Here is a 24843-nt window from a genome sequence, read left to right on the forward strand (position 1 = left end):
GGTTGTCAGTCTAGATTTTATGCGCAGATGGAGAAAAAGCGCAGAATTTTTGTAATGAGATGAAAAGCAGAAATAATAAGAAATAATAAGAAAAGATGAAATGAAAGCCTGCTCACAACCCCGCCCAGCCTTGCGAACTGGGTATGGTGGATTAAGAACCCGGTTCAACGCTCGAGCAAGCGCTCTCCACTCAAGGTGTTCACAGCAACTGATAGGAACTCATATGGGGAAATTATAGAAAAGAAATAATAAGATAAAGAGAATAAATTTCAACGCACCTCAATAAACGGAGCCCCACATACAGTACCTCAGAAAAGTGGATCTTCCGACCAGTGTTTTTGTTGACGCCGCAACCAGATGATGTAGCTGCTTCGCAGAGACGTCTTACTGCACAAATTACAAATAAATTTTATTCTTCGATTAGAAAACCCAAGCGCTTTCAGAGCCCTCCGAAGAGAGTCCGGGATGAAACCACGCACACCTACCTCAACCGAAAAAGAGAGAGAGAGAGAGAGAGAGAGAGCCGTGATCTTGAGTGCCACAAGTGCCACAACTTTCTTGCTTCTTTTCCCTGGTGTTTTTGACTGAAATATCCTATTTCACTGATGGCCTGCGCAGAACGATGCTCAGCGGACCAGTTTGTGAATTCGGATTGAGCTAAATGTGAGACTGGTGCGCTTTTTGGTGGAGGAACACGCAATACATTCTACGCCGGTAAACCTAACAGGGAAATTACTCTACAACCAAGAGTAGATAAACAAGAGTGCGCAACTCCGGGATGGGTTGGCCCGCGGCGGAATTGTTTGTTGACGTAATTTTTTCGACGATGCACGCGCTGCGAGTCTTTTGGAAAGTTTTGCCTCATGCACTTGGCCAGGCTTTACATTACAAAGTCGGTGCTCAGCACGTGCTCTCACACTGCTCTGCGGCAAAATGCCCGTTCTTCTAAAAAAAGGTGACGTCAACAAAAAATTCCGCCGCGGGCGGGGGTATCTGCAGATTGTGCAGAAAAGATCCGGAGTTGCACACTCTTTGTACGCGTGGAGACGCTTTCCACCGCACATCAGAAACCGAAGCGACAACTTGCTCGTCTTCTCAAGAACTCTCAACAACGAAGACACTGGCGCACGCAAAGCTACGTGGCACACGGCGCTCCAAAGAAGAAATGCGTAGATCACGTGCATGCATATGAGAAAAGCAATGATGTCACGCTGCCATGACGATACACAAGCTGTACTGGCACGCAGTGGACAAAAATAATGGAAAATCAAGAAAAGTCAGAAAATAATACAAACAGTGAAATTCGAAAGTAGAAGTCCAAAGCTAAAGGAAGTTCAAAGAACAAGGAAAACGAAGATCTGTGCTGATAGGAACTCAAAGCAATTTCAACCAAGTCCTGTCAGAGAGTGTTAGCACCCACAGGGTGAAGGCAAGCCTTGTCAGAGCAGAACCTACACTTGGACGGACTAGAGCTGCAGAACGGACTTTCTGAAGGAATGCAAAGATAAGTAACAATTCAAATTCGAGACAATCAACTTAGAAACAACACCAGCTGTTTTGTAACCTGCAAACTGCTTGTAACAATCAGTGATGTACTAGTAACTAACTCCTAGTAAGCGCTTTGACTGTGCTCTCAGAAGAACAAAAAATATAGAATAAACACAGTAGATAAATAATTGTGACACTCGTAAATTCTACAATATCTGGAGTCTTCTGCACAGTACATGCACAACCCACAGATCGCACAGGGAATACAACAGAGAACAGAGCGCACACAGATCGCACAGAGAACGCACAGAAAGCACACAGAACGCACAGAAAGCACACAGAACGCACACCACTGCATACTGTATTCTGAACATTCTCCCCCTCTTGATCAGACCACGGATCAACCCTGCTTAGAACTCCAGTGGGCACAGCTTAGTGATTGGACGAGTGTAGCGCTTGCCGCCCACCAATACTTCGGCGACACGCACCTTGCCGTCTGCTCCTGGGAACACCTTGACCACACGTCCCAAAGGCCACTGTCCGCGCGGAGTGTCCGACTGCAGTACGAGAACGGCGTCATCAGGCTGCAGGCTCTTCTGTGCATGCGGCCACTTGGTCCGACGGTTCAGGGCTGGTACCCACTCTTGCATTAAGCGCTTCCAGAAATGCTGGATTAACTCTTGTACAACTCGCCAACGGTTGCGAGGATGGAACGGCGTGTCATCCACCGACTCTGGAGCGAATCGACCTCCCGCTTGTCCCGTCAGGAAGTGATTTGGCGTCAGCACAGTCTGATCCTTCGGGTCTGCGGACTGATAACTCAGCGGACGAGAATTCAGTAGGCTCTCTGCACCACAAAAGGCTGTCATCAACTCCTCGTCGTTGACATCTGCATTGCCTAGAATGTGCTGGATTGCTCGCTTAGCAGATTTCACCATCGCCTCGTGAGCGCCACCGAAGTGTGGAGCGAGCGGAGGATTGAATGACCAGGTGAGACCGCGGTTGGCTGCTGAGCGCTGTACAGCCTTCTGGTCCAGGGCGTTAACCAGTTCCTTGAGCTCTCGGTTGGCGCCGACGAAGTTAGTGCCGTTGTCCGACAACATCTGCATGGGCAGACCACGCCTGTCGACGAATCGAGACAATGCGCGGAGGAAGGCATCTGTGTCAAGACCGTGCGCCATTTCAAGGTGCACTGCTCGACTGAGTAGACATGTAAAGAGACACAAATAACGCTTCTCTCGCCGCTTGCCTCTGCCTTGGACTGTCACGAATGGCCCAGCAAAATCCACAGCTGTACGAGCGAATGCCCGCAATGGTAGTGATAGCCGCACCTTGGGCAGAGGCGCCATCTGCTGCTCCGCTGCTTTGGCTTTCTCTCTTCGACACACCGAACACTCACGCTCCCACTCTCGAATTGCTTCACGGGCAGACACTACCCAGAACGTTGTGCTTAGCGACGACAGCGTCTGGTTCGTGCCGCCATGCTGCTGCAGCTCGTGATGGTGCTTCACAATAAGCTGCGTGATGTGATGATTGCGTGGCAAGATCACTGGAAATCTCACGTTGTGTGGCAGCCACTCGGCGTACTGCGTCCGGCCGACGCATCGCAGCAACCCATCTGCGTCGATCTTGGGGTTGAGCTTCAGTAGCGCTGATCTGGATGGCACTGCTTGCTTGTTGAGCACACTCTTCAGGCCGTCGCTGAACGCCTCGCTCTCAGCTTGCGCGATCCACAACTGCTCGGCGTCACTGATCTCCGCTGCTGTCAGTTCACTTGTGATGCGATTCCGGCCAGCGGAGTTCCCGATGAAGCGCATAACCCACGCTGTCACTCGCACGAGACGCAACCAATCGGAATATCGCTCGGGCTTCAGGCGAAATCCTGGCGGCTGTGCAACAGTTACGAAGCTCACTGCTTCCGCTGCGCTGCGCTTAAACTCTTCAGCGCTCGGGGCTGTCGGTGGACCTGCTGGCAATGTCGGCCAGTCGGCTGAGTCACTGCGTAGAAATGACGGGTTGGTACCACTTGCCCTCGTGCGGTTGAGCTCTGTTTACATCTGACTGGTCTCGTACCACTGACGCATAGCTGGAGCAATGACGATCTAGCCATTGTCGACGTCGTGCCCCTCCCTACACATATCCACCCTAACACTGTCAGACGCGCCACAAGTTCTCCAGGAGCTCCACGTATCTCCTCCAGCGCACAATGAATGTCTGGTTGGTCAAGGAGCTCCACGTATCTCTTCCAGCGCACAATGGATGTCTGGTTGGTCAATGCCGATGAGCATATCTACCTCTCTACGCTTTGGCAAGCTGGCAAATGTCACTTCCTTGAGATGTGGCCAATGCCGCTGCTCTGTTGACCAATTCACTGCGTGCATGTCGTCAGTGGTTTGCTGTAGCGTGTTCGCCTGGATCTTGCGCTCCCAGCTGCCATCTACGCTGCTGAGCTGCACGTCGACGTCCTGGGTGTCGTACGTTGAGCGCTGTCCGTTTAGTACTCCGACTGATATCTTGGAGCTTGGTCCACTTAGCTGAAGTTCTGCTGCTACTCGGGCGCTGACATACGTCTGTGTGCTGCCGTCGTCCAGTAGGGCATTAATACGCACACGTCTGTTGCCATTGCCGATCATGACTGGTACGGTTCGCAAAGCCAAATTCCCAGTGCCACTGGCTTTCATGGTCGTTGCTGCTGCTTGAGACTCCTGCGCCTCCCCCTCAGTGGCGAGGTACACACCTTGCTTCTTTGTGCTTGGTTTGTCCTTGGGCGGATCTCTGTTCTTGATCTGCTGCTGCCCGTGCAGGAGCCTATGGTGCGTGGAGTCGCAACCATCAACGCCGCAAACTCTCGTCCGTTCACAGTCGTTGCCACGGTGACCAGTCGCCAGACACCGATAACACAGACGCGTTGCTTTGGCCTTGACCCAGCGCTCAACAACAGTCATTCCTTTGAACTGGTCGCACTGCCACACGCCATGGACGTCGCCGCACACTTCACACGACTTTCCGCTACGAGCCACAAAAGATCTGTTGTGTGGGTAAGACCCTGGCCTGGCTGGCCGGTTGGCAGGCGCGTGTGCTGATGCTCCTGGCTGGGATATGCTGATCTCGTCTGCCGTTTCTGCTGCCACAGTCAGGAACTCTGCCTCTTGTTCCAGCCACACTGCTAATATGGTGACTGTTTCTGGCTGCTGTTGCACGAATAGCCAACGCTGATACTGCGCGATCAGCTTCTCATCCAGCTTTCGCAGCAGCTGGTTATACAGAGTTCCCGGACCCAGCTCATGGGAACGCCCTGCATCTGTCAAGTTTACTATTGCGATCTCCAGCAGCTCAGAATACCGCACCAGTTCGCGCTGGCGACCACTGCGGACGGTTGGCATTCTCTCAATGTCCTCCAGCTGCAGAGCAATTTGTCTTCGACTGCCACCGTACTTGCGCTCAAGCTTCGCCTTTGCCGTTGCATAAGCTGCTGGCGAGTACCCGAGGGCACTGATCGTCTCCAGCGGCTCGCCCTTCAGGTAAGTACGCAACTGCAGCAGCTTGTACGCATCGTTGGCTGGCGAGACATCTACGCATGCGTTGAAGGCAGCTCGCCACTGCTCGTACTCTTTGCGGTTTCCGGTGAAAACTGGAATGCCGACTTGTGGCATCTGCCGCCATGGCTCTACCATTCCACCTGGTGGAAAGTTTGCGTACGGTGCTGGTGCTGTGAACGTTGCTGGTGCTGCGAATGGTGCTGGTGCTGCTACCAGAGCTGGTGCCACTACACTCGGTGCAGACACTGCTGGCGGAAGGCTAGTACTGGTCACTGGTGCTCTTGCAGGCTGACTGGTGGCTCTGCCTCCGTCACTGGCTGTCAGTGGTCCAGCCCGACCCGAGTTTACAACGGAGGTTATGCCCCTCGAAGCTGTTACAACAGCCGGCACAGACCTCAACGACATACTATTACTAAAGGCGGCAGCAGGCACAGAACTAGCCGACGTACTGATGGGAGCTGCAGCACTGCCAGCAGGCACAGAACTTGCCAAGGTACTCGTACTACTGCTACTAGTACTACTGCTACTCGGAGCGGCAGTCCCCGAGCTGGCAGCAGTCCCCGAGCTGGCAGCAGTCCCCGAGCTGGCAGCAGTCCCCGAGCTGGCAGCAGTCACACTCAAGGAACTCGGTGCCGACGACCCAGGTAGACTACTCGGTAAGAGTCCTGACTCCAGACCGACAGGTCCCTGGTGCGGTTCTCGCTTCGGCACAGTATGCATAAATTTCTCTTTTTTTTCTTTTTCTGGTGCCTGTTCACTTTTTTCCTCCTCGTCAGCCTCGCTCTCAGCAACGATCTCCGATCTTTGCAGCAGATCCCGCACTTCCTTAAGTCTCTGGGCTCGCTCCTTGCCCGCTGGAGATCTCCGTCCTCGACTGGGCCGCGCGGAGCACATCTCGGCGAGCACTTCGCTGGCCTGCTCCAACACGATATGGTGCTTGCTTTGGAGCTCGTCCAGCTCATCGTATATTGCCTCAGTAGGCCGACCTGCCGCTCTCATCAGCTTGCACAGCTCAAGCATCACCCGCACTGCCTCCTCTGCCGCATTGTTGAGTGCATCTATCTCAGCGTTCAGGTCTCTGGCGTCTATGGGCATGGTCTCACTGTGCAGCTTTGTCAGTATTCCACGTTTGGTATTCGTGAAATTGGACTTCACTCGAATCTTTGCCGATCGTAAGTTCGTCCATGGTACAACTAAATTTGATACATACACTACAACTAAGGGAGCATCTCATAAGTTCGCATTTATTTTGCAAACGTAACGCATTTCGAATAGACTTTACCCCCTACCTCCCCCCTCTATTCGAAAGTCTTATCGCAGATTTTCTGTGTAGATCTACTGTGGGGACGGCTCGATACCGGGACGTTTTGACAGCCAAATTTGTATAGACCCAAACCGATCATCAGCGTTGATTTTTCACTCGAAATATGTTTGTGGAAGGAAACTGGTATGTTGAAGTTTGCTCTGGGGCCAGAGTCAATCGAACTGAGCCACTCCTTTGTGTTTACCCATTGCCTCCAAGTTGCCCAATTTTTCGCTTCAAAAAAGTTCAAATCAGAGGTCGCTCCAAACCGGACACGTTTTAGAGTGCACGTCAAATTCACTCTGGGTCTGAAATTAGGTAATTGCTATCGCTCCACGATGGCCAGTACAGAGTAACAATAAGCCTTGTGTGTGCTTCCATTAGTTTTGATTGGTATGCGGTGCTTTACTGGCGAGAGGCGAGCCGCTGTTTACCTGCGACAAGAAGTTGATTTTTCGAAAGTCGTAAAACTCAAGTCGCAGTGCGAAGCAACACGTCAAAAACTCACCTGCTTGATATGGCGCTTCTGGTCATCGCAGAGCCATGAAATTTTGGCTCGGAGTATAACACATCGTAGTCTCACTGTGACATATGTTTTCTAATCAAAATACCAAGAGAGAAAGTGAATATTGAGTCCGTTCCGGTTTGCAACCGGTGTCCTATTTGAAACCGTCCCCTCTACACGTCCATGCCCCATGCTATGGTATGCTTATGTTCATGATTGTACATGAACATGTACATGTATATGAATGTTTTGCTAGAGCAGTCGTGAATGGCATACAGTAGTATCGCATTTACTGAGTACAAGTACAATCAATGACATGTACACGCACATAAACATAGACTTCCTCCACAACAACTGTACTGCTGTAAACGCTGGCCAGGTACACTGTACACGGTTTGATCAGGCTGGTGTGACATGTGACACCTCTGAGTAGCCTGCATGCATGCAGTGCAAGGGTTAGCTGATCTGCAAACAGAGCTAGTACAGGTAGATCTCCACCGGCTAAACACACTCATTTGCTGCAGGGATCTAGCACGGTAGATTGTACAGTTCCAGAAAATGTGCGAACTGTCATTTTTCTATTCGAAAAGAGCGCTACCCCCCCCCCCCCTACCCCCGTTTCGAAATGCGTTACGTTTAGAAACAAAATGCGAACTTATGAGATGCTCCCTAAACTAAACTGAACCTCTAACCATCCTCTGCTACCAGATAATGTACGCGTGGAGACGCTTTCCACCGCACATCAGAAACCGAAACGACAACTTGCTCGTCTTCTCAAGAACTCTCAACAACGAAGACACTGGCGCACGCAAAGCTACGTGGCACACAGCGCTCCAAAGAAGAAATGCGTAGATCACGTGCATGCATATGAGAAAAACAATGATGTCACGCTGCCATGACGATACACAAGCTGTACTGGCACGCAGTGGACAAAAATAATGGAAAATCAAGAAAAGCCAGAAAATAAAAGCATGTCCGCGTAGGTGGCGGGGGTGCCACTTTCGCTTATGCCATTCAGGATTGATGTCTGAAGAGTAATACGATACAATGAAATGACAGAAGTGACGTCAACAAAAGCCGTTAGCAACAACACCAATATGACTAATGGAAAACTTCATCCAAAGTATAAAATTAATATAATATGCATACAACATGTCTGGTCAGTCCTGTTAGGTGGGGCGGGCTTCACGCCATGCCTGTCGGTCCGCTGCCATTGTGCGGACTGCGTCAACATCTAGCGGCTGGTGGAGGGTAAGTCCATGCCATGATAACAGTTCCGTCTGCAAGACCGTTACCAAAGTCGTCCGAGGTCGACCCCTGAAGCGTTCAGTGCCCTCGTCGTTGGCCAGGCGAAGATACATATCCACTGCCAACTGTGGAGGAGCAGTTGGGGCCAAACGAAAGATATGGCCAGCGAGACTGTAGCGCTGCCTTGTGATCATCTTGCTGATGGGGACAGCTCCGCAGCGCTTATACAGAGTGTCATTGCTAATTCGTTTAGGGTACCGCATGTCGATGATGCTCCTTAGCTGGGTCCTGTGGAACGAATCCATTCGCGCGAGCTCCGACATCGGTAGGCCCCAAGTGCCGCAGTTGTAGGTAAGGACTGGGATGACGTAGGCGTTGTAGAGCCTCAGCCGAAGACCTTCACTGATCTGGCGCCTCCGGGTCCAGATCTTGAGGAGTGAGTTGAAGGCGACGGCGGCCAGTTGACGCCTCCGAGCAGCATCTTCGGCGTCACCCAGGAGGGAGCCTAGTTTGAGGACAGTACGCCACGTTTCTTGGTTCCTATCGGGAAATCGGGCGACGGTGGTATGCTCTGTCTTGGAGGGATTAACGTTCAGGTTTCATCTCGCAAGAACTGCTGGAGCTTGTTGTTCAACTTCACTGAGAAACGTCTCATCCCGGCTTCATCAACATCGTCCGCGTATGCGATATCCAGCGGCAGGTCATTGTCCACAGCAGGGCGAGATGGCAGCTCCTGTCGTAGGTCCCGGAGAGCAGCCTCCGGGTAAATGGTGAAAAACACTGGAGAGAGACTGTCCCCTTGAGGGACTCCGATATTTGTCTTGAAGGAGCTTTTCGATGCACCTTTCACACGAGGTTCAAGCCAGGTTTCAGTCAACAGTATACGGATCATCCGGAGCTCACTTTCTTGGAGGAAGGATTCAAGGATCCTCATCAGGACATCGCGGCGGACAGTGTCGAATGCTTTACTCATGTCAATTCCCAATATGTGGATGGACGTATTGAATCGCTGCGTCATACTGCATAGCCATCTATGGCACCACACCACATCACTTGTGCTGCGGCCACAGCGAAAAGCACTTTGGGATGTAGCCAGGTACTGATCAACCGCTGGCTGTATCCTCTTCAGCACAATCAGGGACAGCATCTTTCTCAAAGCCGAGAGCAGTACGATAGGGCGCGTACTGGTAAGCGGCCCTAGTGGTTTACCGGGCTTCTGCAGCAGTATTGGGGTTCCTCTGCCAACTTCGAGTGGGTCATGTGTCTCAATAGCTCGGTTCAAGATGTCGGAAGTCATCTCAGCGACAATGGGAGGACTGTACTTGAGTAAAGACGGTCAGGGCCTGCCGCTCTCCCGTTATTCAGGCTTTGGAAGGCCCTCCTTACTTTGGACGATGTGATTTGATTGGGGAGAGGGCTGGGATCACCTAGGAATTGTGGAATGTCAGGGAGGGATTTATCATGGAATTGGCTTTCATAATGTTTGATGATGAACGCCTTCTGGTCTGCAGGGTTGATAACGACCCGCTGCTTCTCATCATGAATAACAGGCTGGCTGTACGGTTTTCGCTTCAGTAGCTGGACAGCACAGAACATCTTTGCCCCACTATCATGCAGTCGCTCCACTTCCTCTGCTTGACGATCCAAGGCTCTCTTGGCATTGTCAGATGTGATATCACGAATTTCATGCATTGTGCGATTTCTTTGATTTTTTAGTGACTGTCTTTTCTGGTCATCCCTGCACTCTCCAATCGCCAGGCGAAGATCTTTCTGCTTGCGTGACAGCAACTCAATTTCAGTGGAGAATTCATGGCGGTGATGTTGTCTCTGCTGGGTGCCGGCCGAATCCAGTGCTGATTTGCTGAGGACTTCAGATAAGGATTCCCAGACTGCTTGGGTGCTGTTGGCTTCTGATGACACGCTGCACTGGACCTGGGTCTCCACAGTTCTCTTGTAGGATTCCCGAATTGCGACATCTGAAGCAAGCTTTCCAGCGTCAGGGCGGATGTTGCCGGCAGTGGTCTTGCGTTGGTGTATACCCAGAACACCATAGAATCTGGACATGTCCAGTCTCGCCACAACTAGGCGATGGTCGGAGAATACATATGTTCCCGCATACGAACTTGCGTCTGTTAGAAGGGGACTCTGGTTCTGACGGCAGCAGATGTAATCTATCATATTGTAAACAGAAACACCGGAATTGTCACGGCAGGGGCCTTGCCACGTTGTTTTATGTCTAGCGCTGTGCTGAAATGCTGTGTTGCCAGCGCACAGGTTGTGAGCTTCAAGGAAACTAGCAAAAACTCCACCACTCAAGTTTCGTTGACCGCGGCCATGGCGTCCAAGAAAGGACTCGCCACTTTTGCGTATCCCTAGCTTCGAGTTGAAGTCACCAGCTACGAACAATAATCGACTGGAAGCGTAGTCAGTCACGGCGTTCGCCAAACTGTCAAAGAACTCACTTTGTTCATCCGGGCTTGCCCGCAGCCGTTCTGTTGTTGGACCGTAGGCGTTGATGACCGTCAACGATGATTTTTTGCTATTGGGAAATTTGAATTGAATACCGGCCGCTCTGTCAGAAATACGCCAATACCGGCTCATACAGTCCTTGAGGGCGCCTCTAACGGCAAAGCCCATGCCGTAATGCCTGCACTCTGACGGCAGGCAGATGATTCTCGTTCCGTTGCCCAGCGTTTCATCAAAAGAATTTACTATTTTCGCTTCTTGAAGACAACAAACATCGACTCGGTACCTCGCGATATCCCGAGCAAGCTGCTCCCGCTTCACCTGACTAGAAATACCTCTAACGTTGAAACTTCCTATTGATATATTCTTTAGACCAGTCCTGAATGAAGAAGACATTCTCCTTTCGCGAGAGAGCGGAGTCACCCAACTCAACCTACCTTCACCCAGGTCAAAACAGTATTATAATACAAACAGTGAAATTCGAAAGTAGAAGTCCAAAGCTAAAGGAAGTTCAAAGAACAAGGAAAACGAAGATCTGTGCTGATAGGAACTCAAAGCAATTTCAACCATGTCCTGTCAGAGAGTGTTAGCACCCACAGGGTGAAGGCAAGCCTTGTCAGAGCAGAACCTACACTTGGACGGACTAGAGCTGCAGAACGGACTTTCTGAAGGAATGCAAAGATAAGTAACAATTCAAATTCGAGACAATCAACTTAGAAACAACACCAGCTGTTTTGTAACCTGCAAACTGCTTGTAACAATCAGTGATGTACTAGTAACTAACTCCTAGTAAGCGCTTTGACTGTGCTCTCGGAAGAACGAAGGATTAACAAAATATAGAATGAACACAGTAGATAAATAATTGTGACACTCGTAAATTCTACAATATCTGGAGTCTTCTGCACAGTACATGAACAACCCACAGATTGCACAGGGAATACACAAGAGAACAGAGCGCACACAGATCACACAGAGAACGCACAGAAAGCACACCGAACGCACACCACTGCATACTGTCTTCTGAACACTCTTGTTTATCTACTCTTGATACAACTGATTGCAACGAGAGAGCTTGGAAGCTCAGGGCCCTACGCTATGCTTTTTTGCCTTGATGACCTAGACAGAAAAAAGCATAGGGATGTTTTTTCCTGTTTTAAAGACATAACCTGGGATTCGAACCCGCACTATCGCGCCCTGCATGCATCCCCCGATACACTTCGCATACATACCAATTCTTCCAAGTTGCTTCACATTATGATCTTGCATTTGAAAGCCCTATTTGAATATGCATTGTGGCCAGCCGTCTTTGATGGTACGGTACGGTAGGGATAGGTACGGGACAGGTACGATCGAGGGTAATACGACACCGTCTTCCATACCGTACCATCAAACACAGCTGGCCACATACAGCTGCCCGCAATATTCAAATAGGGCTTTCAAACGCAAGATCATAACGTGAAGCAACTTGGAAGAATGGGTATGAATGCGAAGTGTAAGGGGGAATTCATGTAGGGCGATAGTGCGGGTTCGAATCCCAGGATATGCCTGAAAAAAATAGGAGAATTGAAAAATTTATAACATCCCTATGATTTTTTGCCGTCAGATACGGGAGGCGTGACACAAACAAACAAACAAACAAACAAACACACAAACACACAAATACCAAATTAAAGCTGTGTGGACCCTGGCTAGCGCCAGACGTTACTGAAGTAACGTCTTCTGCATAGCTACGGGAATAAAGCGAGAATAATGATGTCACTGGAAATTATGTTTTCTGCGTAGTGAGATGATGGTGCATTGTCCCTCGTGTGCATGTGAAATGAAATTCACCCCCGAGATCTGACAAAGAGACAGGATCGGTTGCCATTCAGGATCCACACCATCCTGTCCGCTTGTCAACGGGATTGACAGCGGGAGTACTCACAAATGCCGATGTCGATGTGCACCACGAAACTTGTAGTCGCGAGTGTGATGCTAGCAGGTCTGGTAGCAACCACTGACACACGAGAGGACAGCTGCGGTATTCACTCCAGTCAGGGCTGCTTGGTCAACGATTCATATCGGCAGCTCGGCTCAGTTTGATCAATCAGAGATAATTGAAGATTAAATGATGGCCAAACTCCAAATTTAGAAAAAGGTCTATAAGTAGCTCGAACAACTGTGGTGTGGTGACAATGTGCCAGAGCATGTCCATGGTGTGGTGACAATGTGCCAGAGCATGTCCATGGTGTGGTGACAATGTGCCAGAGCATGTCCATGGTGTGGTGACAATGTGCCAGAGCATGTCCATGGTGTGGTGACAATGTGCCAGAGCATGTCCATGGTGTGGTGACAATGTGCCAGAGCATGTCCATGGTGTGGTGACAATGTGCCAGAGCATGTCCATGGTGTGGTGACAATGTGCCAGAGCATGTCCATGGTGTGGTGACAATGTGCCAGAGCATGTCCATGGTGTGGTGACAATGTGCCAGAGCATGTCCATGGTGTGGTGACAATGTGCCAGAGCATGTCCATGGTGTGGTGACAATGTGCCAGAGCATGTCCATGGTGTGGTGACAATGTGCCAGAGCATGTCCATGGTGTGGTGACAATGTGCCAGAGCATGTCCATGGTGTGGTGACCATGTGCCAGAGCATGCCCATTGTGTGGCCATGTACCACAGTTAACGTTCAGAGCCGCCATTCTGCCTATATTGACTACATGAATGTAGTATGTATGACGGCAATGTTCTGGTGCAATGACCGGACTACTCTGACTATACACGAGCTATGGGCCTGAATGGCACTGTAGTTCAGTATTGCTAGAACTTTAGTCGTGCTTCTCGACTATTTTATGCCTTGCATGCACTAGTACCCATTTGGTTAGGTTGCCAACAAATTCAAAGTCTGGTGTGTGGCTTATATTCCGATCGTCAATTGAGTCACTTTTCCAGAATTCCTGGAAATCTCTCTCCAGCTTCTCCCGGGCAGGCCCACATGAAGTCTGTCTGGGAATGAATGAACAATTGCAAGTACGTGTGGACAGGAGACTGCGCTCTTGAACATTATCCTTTCATGTTGTCATATGTTGCACGTTGATACTATTAGTGTATTGTAGTTACGAATTGTGTACAGAACTGTCACATGCTGCAAAGGCAGTATTGTCAAGACATGCTAGGTCGCTTGCAATACTTGTGCGTTGCGAATTACTGCTATGCATTTCGCGAGTGTAATATTCATTTGTTAGTCTGTTAGAATTACATCACGAGTGCATATCTGTTACGTCTACGTCGAGACACATTTGATGATACAGTAATTGCTATGCGTGTTCGTACCACGACATGTTCACGAGCGGAATATCTTGTGAATTGTGCTAACTTTAGGGTTCACGGATTGGCATGCTAGCGTCGCCAGCTACATCATGCACGTGACAGGCGCGTGCATATACTGTCCCACACAATCGGTCAGTGCTCAAATCGCATTTTCCCATCAATATCACTCACTTTCAACTCTACGGGATTCATTACGGTTGGCTCAAACTGCCTGAATTTTTGAATCCACACGCACGAAAGACGTCCCAAGACTTCCACCGTTCGTATTTTTTCAAACGAGTTCCGGGTTTTCCAGTAACTTTGGCCAAAGTTCGGCTAAAAAAACAGGGGGAGCCGTTGCGTTTCCGTAAAATACTGAACGGTAGAAGGATAGCCAAGGTCGAGAGCAAAACAACAAGCCATTATTTGTCAAAATCGAACAAGAAACGGCTCAGCGCATCTATTTTCCGTGCACGCGCGCGCGTACTTTGGCCGACAAGGTGTGGAGAATTTCTGAAGAAGAAGAATAACAAGAGCAGCAGCGCTCGGAGCAGCCGTGCTGGATACTTCCAATCCCGACGATGGAGCGTGTTGGCTGTCGTGAGCTGCTGAAACGACCATGACATTTCTTTTTCTTTGTATACCCTACATATCTTGACGTGCCCTAGCTCAGTTTCGGCCTCTTTACAGGAAGAATATTTTCTTCCATGGCATCAGCGGCCAAACAGCAAGAAGAGCAACAGATCGAGATTTGCAGGGCAAACAAAGGATGCGTGCAGCTACATCTAGTCAGGTTCGATGCAGCTGCGCTTTGCCAGAACCTCAGCAGATAAGAAAAGACGACAGAGTGTCTCAGATGGAACTGGATCTTTCGCCAAGACCGCCACCGCCGCCATCATCAAGTCCAGGTCAGTCAGAAAAATGCAAAGCCCGAGTGAAGTGAAGCCACTGAAGCCAAGGAAAAATTCAAAAAGCACGCTCCCCGGCTAGACTTCGAGTCGATATTTTTTTACTTCGATAGGCGCTGTCGCGGCCTGTACTGCTGTAGCGCGCGTCCATAATCCAAAATGGAGGCGCACGTGACGGGTGCTTTTAGTGGCAAGCCGTGAACCCTAAACTTATTATACAAGTAGAATTGTTGACACACTAATTGGTTGCAATGCACATGTACTTACTAGTACTTGATCCGTTGCATTATCGCCATCCGCGGCAACTCCGCTACGATCTACTTGGCGAAACTTACTCTCGCTGACAGGGTGTGCAGTCACCCTGTCGCTGGGTGCAAGCACCCCTTGACAGACACTGTTTTCACCTCCGTAATCAACAATTCTTTATTCTTTCATTCCAGCACATTGCAAGTAATTATTAGTTTCTGCTTGTTCCACATTTCAAATTATTGCTTTTCTTTTCGTTGCATGCACCTGCACTCCGCACTGCACGCGGACTTAGGCAGTCGCCATTTTAGTATCTCTATGGCTAAGATGATCATGCATTTTCTGTACGCTGCATTTTCTCTCTATGCCACGTCGTTGTGTGCATGCATGCAGCGCAAGCCAAATGCACGCACGCTGCACGTTTTGCCCAGGACAGCGATTTGGCGATCGTTGTTCGGTGTGTTCTTTGGTGTTCTTGTTGGAAACGAGTGGTAATGTCGATTAAAGGAGTTTCTGGGTTTTTGTGGTCTGCCTGACGATGGTTAGTTGCGGGACCAAGTCGCACCGCAACAACGTGTATTTGAATGTTTACGCCTTGCATATGTGTGTGTGTGTGTGATCGTGCACGTGTGTGTTTTTGTGCGTGGGCATGTGTTTGTGTGCGTGGGCATGTGTTTGTGTGCGTGGGCATGTGTTTGTGTGCGTGGGCATGTGTTTGTGTGCTTGGGCACGTGTTTGTGTGCGTGGGCATGTGTTTGTGTTTTGTGCAGCTTCAACCTGTTTACACCATGGCAGCAGGCGCAACAAAGTGTTCGCTGCTCCTCTTGTTCTTGAGCATTCTCTGGGGGACCTGCACTGGAACAATGGATGATTCGACATCAATGGCCAGTACGCCAAGTTTAGGTTGATGTGTACTTTGAGTTAGTTTTAGGGACAATATTTTATTTGAGGTTGGACCCTTTCCCGGTTTATGACCTGTATACTCTTCATGAAGATCACATTGTTTTTGTCTGGGCAATGAGAAGTAAGGATCCGTCCATAATCGTCGATCTCTTACACGAAGCGAAAACGTTTCGCTTATTGGTTGGTGGGTCTCGGAGAGTTTCCTTTTGAAAAACATTGATAGCCGAGATATCAATCCATTCTAGTTGTCAAGTCAATATATTTTCGTTTAGGTTTTGTTACAGGGGGAGGGTGATAACTAAACCTTTTCTCTTCCTCTAGGCTTCGTTTGGCCGACTTTGCTTTGTCCTCGTTGAAAAGTGATGACGAAAAAAGGTCGATTCGCAAAATTATGTTGATTTTCAATGTACGTGATGACGTGCATTTGCTAGCTATGTGTCCGTACAGCAGGGTATGCGGGACTTGCACACTCTGGTGGCGGGTATTTACGGCTGATGAAATCGATAGGAAGGGGCTTGCTCCCCACATTGGAAACGGCGCTCTTCTGCAGACTTGACTTGACACTTGACTGACTCACGACTGCCGTCCAGAGCACACGAGAAGTCCATCGAACCTTCGACTCGGCAAACTTGCAAGAAAGCACCACTCCCTGCTCAATCCACAGTGTTTCGGGGAATTCACCCCTCATCAGTTGAGCTTGAGCAGGCAGAGGAAGATTATGCCTGAAGAGCACCACTTAGGGGCCGTCCGTAAATATCGATGTTTTTTTAGAGACGATATTGGTGCTTCTCTCCCTTGACCCCCCTCCCTCCCCCCAGAAGACGCACATGTACATCTAGATCATGGAATCAATATTTTTGGATTCTCATGAAGTGCCCAGGATGTTGAGGGTCCGGTGTAGGCGTGAAAATCCCGCCGCACTCACGCAATAGCTGCATCGCCTGGGGGGAGCGAACCGGGTTGGCGCTGCAGTGCTCACAGCCATCGTGTACTGGTGTAGACAAAGCGGCTACGCTCGGGCTTGAATTTTTTCAAATCCTTGTTCAGACAGTGAAGACTGGAAACTCTTGTGGAGTTCGTCCGTGTTTGTTCGCACTGCCTCTACGTCTTGAAAAAGGTCTCCTGCAGGCATCGTTCGGCCGATTTCCACAATCAATAGCTCATTCTTTTGCTCTTGAAATTCGCCATGGGCGTACAGCTTCCAATTTTTGATTTTGTTCTCGTGTCGCGACTTTTAGCTCCGCGAACGGAAGCTGGTTTCACATTTCTTGTATAGCCATTTAGACGTCCGCGTGCAGGGATCGGCGAAACTTACATCGATATTTTTCTGATGCTCGAAAAGACGCACATGGCTCAAACCCCCTCCCCCCCAGACGCACCAATATCGTCTCTAAAAAAACATCGATATTTACGGACGGCCCCTTATAGTTATATTTTTTAAAATATTATATCGCTCTCCAGACGCTCCGTTTCCAGTGATGAAATCGATCATAAAATTAACCCTTTCCATGCCAGCATGTTTTCCTGTGTTGGCCACGCATTGTTCAGGCGCTGAGCTCACCTGTTCGAAGCTGCACGTGCATCTCAGAACGAAATTTATTGCTATTTCACTGTACCTTGATGGATTTTCACGATCCATGGCTTGTTGGAAAGATCTGGACCACAGGAAGACATTTCGGGGACTCACAGCGCAACAGGCATACCAGGGTCACTTCCATCTCCTCTCCAAGTCCCCCTACCATGCCTGAAAATAACAAATCGACTGCCTCTCATGTTTTCTTTCGTCTTCTTGCTCATTGTGAACTGATTTTCACGATTCAAACTGCGTTGGAAAGCTGAGATTCAAGCGCGTTTGTTGAAGCTGACTGCGCATGCGTTGTCTCTAGGTGAAATCCCCTAGCCCGCACGAAGTCGCGAACAAAAAATTTGAATCGAACGTCAAAAAGTGAAATTTGCGCATTCTGGCCGTTCAATTAATTATTTGTCGCCGCTCAGTCATACCTTGTCGTATCACGAAGAACGTTAAATCTCTGGAAAGCTGAGCTCAATACCTTTCCAGCGGTGTCTCCACCTTAGCAGTCCGAGAAATTTTGACGGAGTTATGACAGTTTGTACACTCGTCTATAGCGCGCGATGCACTTGTACTGTACAGTGTACATTGTACAGTCCAGGCAGAACGCGTAAACGCGTCCTTGGCCAATCGGCTCATACTAAAAAAACGCGTATACGCGTCCATGGCATGGAAAGGGTTAATTAATAGGCGATTCACACGACAGGCACATCCACGTTTGTCAAGTGCCCGCAGGAAGTGAAACGTGAGGCCGCAGTTCACACGGCCGCGGGTGGTGGCCAGAGCTCCCGCGAGTATCCGGTGAGTATACGGCGTTACTGTGGTGATTTGGAATGAGTACCCAAAAAACAAAGGCCAAACAACCAGGGTTCAAGACTACCGTACCATAGTACGACCTCCCAGCCTCATAACTGTAAAAGTGCCCGCAGATGAGTGCATCCGCGGGCAAAAAGGCCATGGACACTTTTGATTCCCGGGGGCAAATTTTGGTCACCCGCAGGAACATCTCCATGGTGACTTTCCTGTAAACGTGGATTTGCCTGTCGTGTGAATCGCCTATAACCCTACTTGTAGAAGTACCGGAGGCATCATATGATGCATTTGCGAATTTCAAAATGGGATTGCTGTTATATGGGGGCTTAAAATCTCCCCAAATTTTGTGACTTTTATTTTTTTTGTATTTTGTTTTAATGGCAGTGGGTTGTGTTTTCAAAAAATTAGTACCGTTCCGAAATGCCAGGGGGTGCTACCTAGAAGTACCGCGCGGCATCATATGACTCCACATGCCATAGGCATCAATAAAAGGGCGAATTTTGCTTATAACCACACGTGAATAACGTGAAGAGGAATACATTTCGGAGCAAGGAGATTGGGGACCATGAAGGTAGTGATTTGTACATATGGACATGCTAATATGCACATTTCACGTGTCGTTATGGTCAATATCGTAATCCCGAATCCTGCCGAAACAGACAAATTTGTTTGTCCTAAGTTTGGAAAGTGATTCACTATGTCATCTGCAGCACAGTACGATATGAAGTGCCAGGACAGTTAAAATATTCTAGGAACGTCCTTTGAGTTTACGTTGGTCTGGCGGAAGCCATGTTCAGTAGGCGCATTTCATTTGATTTTGAAATTTTTGGGAAGGAGGTTGGGGATGAATGCAAGGAGAGTGCCTAGGGCATTGTGCTCGAGCAATTAGAAGTGACCGAACACAGAGACACATAGTTATAATTATGCTCCAGATGAAGATGAGTGAATACATATGTACTTATTGCTCCGGCTTCTCGATCAGTCTGATATGGGACCGGAGTCGGGGGAGCAAGCGGGTAATGGTGGTGATAAAGCTATGGAGCCATACACATAACAGAACATCAATCTCCAAAACTCGTGCAGGATTTCCTTCATGAAGCTGGGTTCTCTGGCAAAGTTGGTAGGTAGTGGAAAATGTGTTGCACCAAGCAAGCGCGAACGCGCGCAACCGGTTGTTGCTTCCGAAGTATGCGGGCTTTTCCGAGATGTTCACAATTTTGAAGATGGGGCAGATGCATTATTTGCATTTATTGACCAGAATATGACCCATGTCATGAACAAGTGCCCAAGGTAGGAGGAAAACAAAAAAATTAATGGAGAGGACTCCACTTTGAGTGAAGGCCATAATATCATGGCATTGGTTTCGCAAATTTACGCAAGAGGCGTCCTCTGTACCCGCAATAATCTGCCGACGGCCCTCCGGCTGGACAGGAATGGACGCCATATAATCAAGTAAAATCCCTAAAAGTAGTTTCCAGGAACTACTCTGCTACTTCAGGTTTGACCACGAAGATGGTCTCCAGACACGACGTCGAACGAATTTTCTGTGTCGATACATTGGGTAAGTTGTCATCAATTTCCGATATCAAATTTCATTCTCTCTCACACCTCACATTTGCAACAGCAAAACCACAGTGCAGGGTCGGCTGCGGACAGCCACATTGCAAGACAAAATAATACAGATAGCAAATAACAAGCTTCGCAAATATTCGAAGTTCGAGAGAACATGGCTTCTCGTTTCTTTCGAATTCTCAACCAACGAGAAGCGTACACATTATGAGCAGAATGACGTCATCAGTGCAACGCGCATCTGTAGTATGTGTTGATCATTAAGAACAAGTGAAATAGTAAATTGTTCTCCCCCTGGCCCCCGCCACACAGCAACACACTGTTCAGTTAGCTTCAATACTAGTATTCACTTCTCAATAGTAAACGGAGAGGGCGCAGTAGGAGAAAGACGAAAACAAGACTCGAGAAAAAGACAACGGAAAAGACACGAAGAAACAACAAAAGAAAGACGAAAACAAGACTCGAGAAAAAGACAACGGAAAAGACACGAAGAAACAACTAAAGAACAAGCAGTCATAAAGCGACGACAAATCCGAACGACCAATCAGGGACTAATACGTACAGAACACATGACCAAGACCAAGACAACCAGACCACGGACGAATCACATAAGACTCTCATTCCCAGACCAAACTAGCACTGCGCATGTACAGCATTCACTTGACAGTCACTCTCACACAGACGGAAGCACATCCTCACACTCTGACAACGCGTACTCTTGCATGCACCACATACCATAAACGTCACACATCACACCATACTCGCACGTACACTTAGACCATATATGACATCAGACACTGGACTCCACCAGACAAGAACCAAATACAACAACATGCGTAAATCATAGTCGTAATACAATTTCGCAACACAAGGACTCTCAGGGGAAGGAGAAATCCATTTGTTCCGTCGTGGATGCTGTATGTCTCCAGGAATCTCCCTGGTCCATCCATCCGCACACGCGGTTATCGGACGCAGCCTGGGTGCTAAATGCCTTGCCCTCTTTGCCCTCCTCTACAAACACTCGCACAATGGCCCTGCTTCTTACATTGGCTGCAAGTCGCCCTGGCTACGGGACAATAACGCATTCCAGCAGGATGCAGGGTTGCCCACAGTAGCCACATGCTTCACTCAAGCAGTGTGCCGGTGCCAAGTCAACATGAACAGGTGTCGACTTCACTGGGGCTGTAAAATTCCTTTGACTGGACCGATCCACATACGCTACAGTTTCCACCGCGCACCACTCATTTGTTGTTCGCCTACGGTTTCTGCCGCCAGGGTGACAGCCTGCGCTTGTTTGACCACCTTCTGGAGGGTCGTCTCGCCCTGTTCCAATACTTTCTGGCGGGTGTACGTCGACTTCAAACCACGAGCGAAAAGGTGCACAGACTCATCATCCAGAATCTTGTCCACTGACGCCGCCGCCGTCAAATGGCAATCGCGCATCTCCTTTTGAAGGCGATCCCGATACGCGGGGATCGACTCGCCACCTCTCTGTGCCACAGAAAAGAGTGTGGCTGCTCTGTTTGCCTCCGAAATATTGTTGAAATAAATCTACGAAGGCCTGGTACGTATCGTCTCCGGATGGGATGTCAGGGTACCTCTGCCACAGGTAGTAGGCAGGTCGCTCGCCTAAATTTGACGCGGCAGCAAGATAACGCTCCTTCTTGTCCGCCATTTTGTGTAGCTGGAATTTTGTACTTGGAAGTGGTCCACGCCGCGCTCGTCATCGAGATCGAGCTGAATGGACACTTTTATCTTCGCTGCCATCTCGCGAGTTGTCACGACTGCCACGAGCTGAGCTACTAGTATATCCTGTTCACTGCGCCAAAATTTTGGGTTCGGACCGACAAGACAACAGTGGTGCTAGTTTCAGTTCTTGTCCAAAACAAACTCAAATCAAATATCCGAATCCAAAAACCTCAACAGTGTAGAGGGGACGGCTCGATACCGGGACGCTTTGACAGCCAAATTTGTATAGACCCAAACCGATCATCAGCGTTGATTTTTCACTCGAAATATGTTTGTGGAAGGAAACTGGCATGTTGAAGTTTGCTCTGGGGCCAGAGTCAATCGAACTGAGCCACTCCTTTGTGTTGACCCATTGCCCCCAAGTTGCCCAATTTTTCGCTTCAAAAAAGTTCAAATCAGAGGTCGCTCCAAACCGGACACGTTTTAGAGTGCACGTCAAATTCACTCTGGGTCTGAAATTAGGTAATTGCTATCGCTCCACGACGGCCAGTACAGAGTAACAATAAGCCTTGTGTGTGCTTCCATTAGTTTTGATTGGTATGCGGTGCTTTATTGGCGAGAGGCGAGCCGCTGTTTACCTGCGACAAGAAGTTGATTTTTCGAAAGTCGTAAAACTCAAATCGCAGTGCGAAGCAACACGTCAAAAACTCACCTGCTTGATATGGCGCTTCTGGTCATCGCAGAGCCATGAAATTTTGGCTCGGAGTATTAACACATCGTAGTCTCACTGTGACATATGTTTTCTAATCGAAATACCAAGAGAGAAAGTGAATATTGAGTCCGTTCCGGTTTGTAACCTGTGTCCTATTTGAAACCGTCCCCTCTACGACAACAGTGCCCATGCGATTGCGCATCAGTAAGCACGCAGAACTAAGCGATCACATGAAAGATCCGCTCACAAAACACGCATAAAACACAGAATAATAAAACAGAGACCCATGTATGTGTATATGTCGCATAATGTACACAGCACATACATGTACATGACGTCACATTGTATAAGTAGGTGGGAATCACACTCCTGTGACCACAACAATACTTGTACAGATCGCATTGTGACTGGTCTCCATGATCCAATCCAAGTGCTGCCAAAAGACTGGAAGTATTTTTCAAAACAAGATTTTGAAAAAAAAGCCGAGTGCTCGAGTGCGGCGAACACGGCCAAATGCCATGTTTTTCCTGGTAACTGATGTATCCATATTATGTTCTGCCTGTTGTACGCATTGCCCTTTTTCATTCGCGTGTGTATGCATACTAGTACACACATGCATCACGGTTTTCTGCCTGTCCTTTGCTACGGACAAGAAGTCTTTTCTCTTTGTCTTTTAAAAGATAAGGCACAAACCCTACCTCGTGTGTTTGCGTTTGTTGACACAACATGGCGCAGTGAACAGGATACTCTACCTGTAGTCTTAGTATACTAGTAGTTCCATTGCAGTTGTAGATTGGCCCACCTGTAGTGTTGCTCTCTGCCCGTTTTCGTTTCGCTTCGAAAATTGTCCGTTTCCAAGTTCTAGAATTTTTTCGTAGGCTTGTAGTACGATATCGATAGTTGTGATTTCGCCATGGCGGATGGTGCTAAGTCACAGCCGAACATCAACCAACTTGTGCAGCTGATCCAAGCTCAAGTGCAAGCATCTGCTCAGCGCGATGCGCAGCTCCAAACTCTGCTGCAGTCAAGCACAAGTGGACCTGCTTCGTCTGCTCCTGCTCCATCCATCAAGCCCGTCGCTGTGGATCGGCCCATATTGTTGTCGTCGGCAAATCTAGCTGAATTTGTGTCATGGAGCGAGGCCTGGGAGGACTACTCCCGGTGTCAGCTGTTGTCAGCGCAGCCCCGCGAGACAAGGATGGCCGCGTTTAGGCCGCGGTCACACCGAGCTCGATTCAGCCGTTCAGCCGAAAAAAGCGCTTGTTTACGTCACTATTACCATGAAAATGGCTGAAAAATGTCCTACAAGTGACTTTCAGCCGTGGCTGACTCTCAGCCGTTTTTTTTCGGCTTGTTTCAGCCACAGCTTGTACAAGCGGCTTAAAGATGAAATTCAAAAATAATTTGAGTGCGCTTGGAGCACACCATGTAGCTTGTTGACATGATGAACTGATATTGATGTTCTTTCTTGTGTCCGTGGAACCGTGCTATCCCTGCGCCTTTGGTTTTGACCGTGAGTCTGTCTATCCAACTACAGTGTATTCAGTTTGACTTGGATTTTGTCCGACGACCATGGATTTCTGCCGCTGTGCCTCTAGACTGCTGCGTAGATTGTTGGAGCTGTGGTTTGAGGCCAAGACAAGGCACAACACTCACGACCGAATTCATGAAGAAAGCCGGGTACGAAGAAGAGAGTGGATTGCAACTGAGTTGAAGAATGGCAACCGGCGGGGCAGAAAGCTCGACATCAGGAAACACCACCTGAACCATCGCGTCCATGCACACCGAACAAATAAAAAGAGCACGACTTCGCAATTCAGAGTCCAGGCTTCCTTTGCTTCTCCATCAAAACTGAACACTAGAACAAGTACAGCTTTAGATCGCGAACGTTCTGCTTTCCGGTTTCTTGCAAACATTGGTGTGTTTCGAGATATTCAAAATTTGGCGGGTAAGAAAAACAAGCCATTCAAGCTTTGCACTCAAGGTCTGGTGTGACCGCGTCACAGGGATCACGCAAGCCAGCTGAGCGCCAGCGATAACAAGCCCAAAGTGGCTTGTTTCAGTGGGACCGGGGCCTTAGGCCCCGGTCACACCGAAACAAGCCACTTTGGGCTTGTTATCGCTGGCGCTCAGCTGGCTTGCGTGATCCCTGTGACGCGGTCACACCAGACCTTGAGTGCAAAGCTTGAGTGGCTTGTTTTTCTTACCCGCCAAATTTTGAATATCTCGAAACACACCAATGTTTGCAAGAAACTGGAGAGCAGAACGTTCGCGATCTAAAACTGTACTTGTTCTAGTGTTCAGTTTTGATGAAGAAGCAAAGGAAGCCCGGATTCTGAATTGCGAAGTCGTGCTCTTTTTATTTGTTCGGTGTGCATGGACGCGATGGTTCGGGTGGTGTTTCCTGATATCGAGCTTTCTGCCACGCCGGTTGCCGTTATTGAACTCAGTTGCAATCCACTCTCTTCTTCGTACCCGGCTTTCTTCATGAATTCGGTCGTGAGTGTGGTGCCTTGTCTTGGCCTCAAACCACAGCTCCAACAATCTACGCAGCAGTCTAGAGGCACAGCGGCAGAAATCCATGGTCGTCGGACA

At 48.9% G+C, this 24843-nt stretch overlaps 1 long non-coding RNA gene across 1 annotated transcript in view; it reads left to right on the plus strand.

Moving 5' to 3' along the window:
- The first annotated feature begins 616 nt into the window (after nucleotides 1-616).
- Nucleotides 617-24843, plus strand: part of LOC135812321 (uncharacterized) — a 42902-nt gene continuing 18675 nt past the window's right edge. Inside the window, exons 1-2 of the long non-coding RNA XR_010552788.1 lie at nucleotides 617-714; nucleotides 15763-15880. This is a non-coding gene — a long non-coding RNA (uncharacterized LOC135812321). The remainder of the gene's footprint in view (nucleotides 715-15762; nucleotides 15881-24843) is intronic.

Source organism: Sycon ciliatum, chromosome 3 (genome assembly GCF_964019385.1).
Source record: "Sycon ciliatum chromosome 3, ocSycCili1.1, whole genome shotgun sequence".
NCBI lineage: Eukaryota > Metazoa > Porifera > Calcarea > Leucosolenida > Sycettidae > Sycon > Sycon ciliatum.